We start from the raw sequence: 5,015 nt of genomic DNA, 5'->3' as shown, positions 1-5,015 counted from the left end.
AAATATTCAATAAGCATTACGTATTATTTACGTATAAAAAATTAAATATAAATCACATATCTATGTAAAGTATTCACGGCCAAATGAAAATGTTACAATAATTATTTACTTATTCTTTTGTGTTAACTTAAGCTAAAATTGTTCAAGACGAGCAGGGAAAAAATTATGTATAATATAAACTAAACTTTTCAATATGACATTACTAACTCAAAGCCTTGAAATGAGAAAAAATGAAATTTAGGAATTAGCATTAATTTTGTCAATCTCTAATTTGCTAATCTACTTTTTTTATAATCTACTAATTCAAGGATTGATTGCAGAGTGCCCAACTCTGGTTTCAATCAAATAATGTAGAAGTTATTTGAGTCTCTTATGCTAAAACAATTGATGGACTATTTTTGAATAACGGACATACATTGTAAGAGAAGAAGTGATCGCAGTCACGAAATCTGTATGTTGAGGAAAACGAATATTTATTACTTCTGTGTTGTAGAAGTTCGGTTAGTTGTTTTATAAATTTTATGAAAAATTATTGTTTTGAATACAAATACCGAAAGAACAACATATCTTCAAGATATTCAATTCTTTCCTCTTATGAGTTTTATTTTTTATAACATTTTCTTCAAAAATAGATAAGGGCCAAATTTTCATTTTCTTTAAATTTTAAAGAAATAAAGGATGGTGATACTTGTTTAAAAATTTCTTCTATCAATTGTCATCCACTCTTCTTGGAGAATATAATATTGAATTTAGTAGCTTGTTTTTGTTTATTAAAATATATTTTTGGAATTATGCTAAGGCTGCAATTAGGTGAACATTTTTAAGGATTTTTGTAAAATGATGTATAGAAACTTTATTAAATGCACTACAAATAATTGTGTGCTACAAAAGCTATAAAGATATAGTTTTTATTGTAGCCTCTGTAAAAGAATATCAATCTTATTCTAACTTTCTTTGCAACAAAAATTATATTGAATTTCAAAACGCAGAACACCTCTTATACTCTACAGTTCATGGTATGAGAGAAATACAAAACAATTTGATCGTTTCTTTATAGTCCCCTAAAGTAATTTTAAAACAAGATTATAAAGACTGTTCAAGCACTCAAAAAGGAACGGAAAGCGTGAACTTTACTCCTTTTCTTCAATCTCGAATCCTGCTAATATAAGATAGGTTCGGGGTTCGGATATTTCATCTGGTGTGGACACGGGTAATATACATTACATAGACGGTCACATTATATAAGTTTGCCCACACGTCATACTTTCGTTAGTAATCTTAAAATTTGAGATAGCGACAGTAGATATTTGAAATTCAATTATTGCAACCTTTTAATAATATGGAAATAACTTCGCTAAGTGTAACGAAACGACGCTTTCCAAAACGAAGAATATATTATCGGAGTAGGAGAAGATGATCTCAACTCAATCATCACAATTGCTCGAATAAGTATCCTGCATATGATTAAGCTATCATTCAAGTCACGACTGGATATTTATATTTATGTATATTTCTAGTAATTTTATGTTTGAGTAGTTAATGGATTTGATGACATATAAGTTATTCTCCAAGATACCTATTACGTTGATCCTGCTATTTTAGTGTAATGGTTCATGGTAGATGACAGATGCGTTGTAATACTTTACTTAATTAGATATGATCTCCTGTGGCTCATTCCTCAGTTCACCGATCGATTCCGAGTCTCTCCCTAACTTCATAAGAGACAAAATCACAACTTCTTCCGCATAATGAGAACTCCCATAATCTTGCCATCAATAATATTACATCATTTTATAAAATTGCTTCCTCCATGTACAACACGGGTATTTTTTATTTATTGTAGTTCTGTATACGAGTCCATAGGTATTACCTAAATCCATCCATAGTCATTTTTGAGGAAAGGTGGAGTTATATAACAAGTACTATAAGTGATGTATATATAACATTTATTAAGAATGTTAAAGGTACAACACCTTTAGTACAAGTATAAATGTAATTTCTAATTGGTCAAAACTTATTATTTCAATATGGATTTCACTCGACGGGTTTAAAAAATGGAGCAATTTATAAACATCAAGTTACAACTACAAAAAAAAAAAAAAAAAAAAAAAAAAAAAATGCTACACATGACAAATAATTGCCTCAAAAGAATCTTCGAAATTATTTTAAGCCCTTCATAGCTATTCAAAATAGTTTAAATGATCGTTTAGTTTTAAAAGATGTGTATTTTTACATATATATAGCAAAATATTTTTATTTTAGACTTATATTTGTGTATAATTTCAAATTTGACATATGTGATGCATATAGAAAAGAAGGACTCATTTCATTAAATGTATTCAAAATTTTGTAATCTATGTATGACTACATGTACAATATCTTCATTTATTATTATAGATACCTTCTAAATCTAAAGAGAAGTAATGACGTTTTATCCCACTCTTCTTCCTTCCTTATGTTAAATAAATATTTAATTCACTTACTTACATACATATATAAGGAATCAAGTCACGTAGATCCAAAGAGTAAATAAAATTTAAGAAATGTCAAAGAAAACGAAAAGAGAGAGAGAGAAAAAAAAACTAAGAAGGGAAAAATATATAATAAAGAGGAAGACGGCATAATTTTTTGTTTTTACCAAATGTTTTTATCCCTTAATAAAAAGGAACGGACCTTTTCTGATGCATATCACGCAACCTTTCACATAGGTCCCAGCTCTATTTTTCAAAATGCATCCTCCATTACTTTTAATATACACTAAATACTCTTTAAACTCACCCATTAGACAGCATAAAACGTTTTTTTTTCCAAATGCACTTTTCAAAAAAGTACATTTTGAATAAAATTATAATACATTTGTATTTTTTCCCCATACATTAAACAATATCATGAATAATTATGTATTCGTGATTAACCAAAATAGAGACGTTTTTAGCTTGATTCGTGTTACCATTTATAATTGACTGTTTGAATGGCATTAAAAAACTACATGTATAATCATTTTGGAAAAAAACAACTTGGATTGATGCGTGAGGTAAAAATATAAAACAATTTATCTTTTGTCTTTTATTGAATATATTGTGTCTTTCAAATTATAGCATGTGCATTTTTTATTAGTTGACTAAGACAGTCGATGATTGAAATTAAAAATCCCACTAAATAACCATTCAGCTATTTCAGTTGGTATCTATTTTATTATTAGGAGGAGCTTATTTTTAGATGGATGTACCTATTTATATACAAAAAATACTTAATACCCTGCCTTGGGTTTTCAAATGAATACAATAAAATTTCACTCTTAAGGAGTAAATAACTTTGTGTTCTGGTTAGATATCATAAAGGCACTCCTCATTTTCTCTTTCAGAACACTTAAATTTCTAATATATTATAATTCTTTGAATTAAAATTTTCTACATATGTTAGAAATATAATTAAAGTTTTATTACAAGTCATTCCTGAATAATTAAATCATGTTTGATTACTTACGATAAAAAGCCTTGATTTCTTTAAGTCAATGATATCTTGATCTGGATGTACTTCCTTAAATTGTAATCATCGAGAATAATCAATTGTTCATGATCCTATGACTAATTAACACACAAACAAACTTTCCAGGAAATCTAATAATATAAAAATAGAGATATTTGAAGGTTTTTGTAAAGTGTACATAACTTTATACGAATTTCAAGGAAGTAACGTAGATTTAAATCGGTGTTAATTTATTAGCTTTTGTGGGTATCTTGGAAAACCTTCCAAACTAAAGTATAAAAATGTCAATATGATGTTCTTTATATTATCTCTAATTGAAGATGACTAATCTCATAACTTCAGTTAGGTTAGTAATTTTCCATTTGAGATCACGTTGTATAATTGTAATTCATATTACTCTCACTAGATGGTCGTAATTTATTGACGTATTGCGTATCAAATTACTTAAACTTCAAAGTAAGTTTACCAATTTATTTTTTATTATCATATTTTGTTTTAAATAAGAAATAGATTATCTTCCCAATTGGTATTTAGTAGCTTAACATCTACTCATTAATTCCATTTTTTTACAAATTAATAAAAATTATTGCTTCGACTAAATCAAATTTTTGAAATGATGTAGTTATAAATAGATATATTGTTTCTTTTAAAAAAATGAAAGAAGAACAACTTATCATTTTTATGTATTTTATTCATATTAATAATGAAAATTTACTTAATAATGAATTCAATGTCTTCACTTATTCTGTTGAAACTAGTTTTTAAAGAAATTTAAATATGTTTATAAGATTTTTAGTGAAACTTACAAAATAATATTTAAAAATAACCTAATAAATTTTTAAATGTATATTCAAGAATATTAAATTCAAAAAATTACAGGTTTTTATTTATTCCACCCCTCTTTAGTTATATACATAGTTATAATAATGTAAACTGATCAAATTATTGTAATACTTTTATTAAATACTTAATAAGGTAAATGTTTCCATATAATAACTTAGTTCTTGAAGGGTTAACTTAAATTTCGTAAACTATTAAAAAGTAGGACGTGGCACTTGGGAAAAAAATATATATAGATTAAAGAGAATAAGAAAAATGTAGCAAAATTTTTTCTTTTTTATAGATAATTTTTTTGAAACTCCTTGTACTTGCTTCGGCAGTACATATACTAAAATTGGAACGATACAGAGAAGATTAGCATGGCCCCTGCGCAAGGATGGTCATGTAAATTCTACTCAACTTCTTAATGTCTAATAAAAAGATACTTGGTGATAAGGATAACGAAGACATAGTTTCTTTGTCTGTTTTAATTTATTTTTTGTAGTGGTATATATTTATTTTTATATAGTCTGTAGAAAACATAATTTGTTAATATTGACGGATCGGGCTTTGATCTACAGTTAATTTTAAGCTATAACGCTTATTTATTATGAATTTTATCACAATCATTCTTGAAGTATTTTATTATTTATATTGTTATATAAAATTTTAATGAAAGCCCAGTTAAAAAAAAAAAATCAGCTTAT

General features: G+C 26.5%; 1 non-coding gene across 1 annotated transcript; it reads left to right on the top strand.

The window, feature by feature from the left end:
* Window positions 1–4,633: 4,633 nt before the first annotated feature.
* On the top strand, window positions 4,634–4,741 carry LOC121128789 (U6 spliceosomal RNA). The gene has a single exon (XR_005868281.1). It is a non-coding gene; the product is annotated as a U6 spliceosomal RNA (small nuclear RNA).
* Window positions 4,742–5,015: the final 274 nt, after the last annotated feature.

This window comes from Lepeophtheirus salmonis, chromosome 13 (genome assembly GCF_016086655.4).
Source record: "Lepeophtheirus salmonis chromosome 13, UVic_Lsal_1.4, whole genome shotgun sequence".
Classification (NCBI taxonomy): domain Eukaryota; kingdom Metazoa; phylum Arthropoda; class Copepoda; order Siphonostomatoida; family Caligidae; genus Lepeophtheirus; species Lepeophtheirus salmonis.
This window is presented reverse-complemented; position numbering and strand designations above follow the sequence as displayed.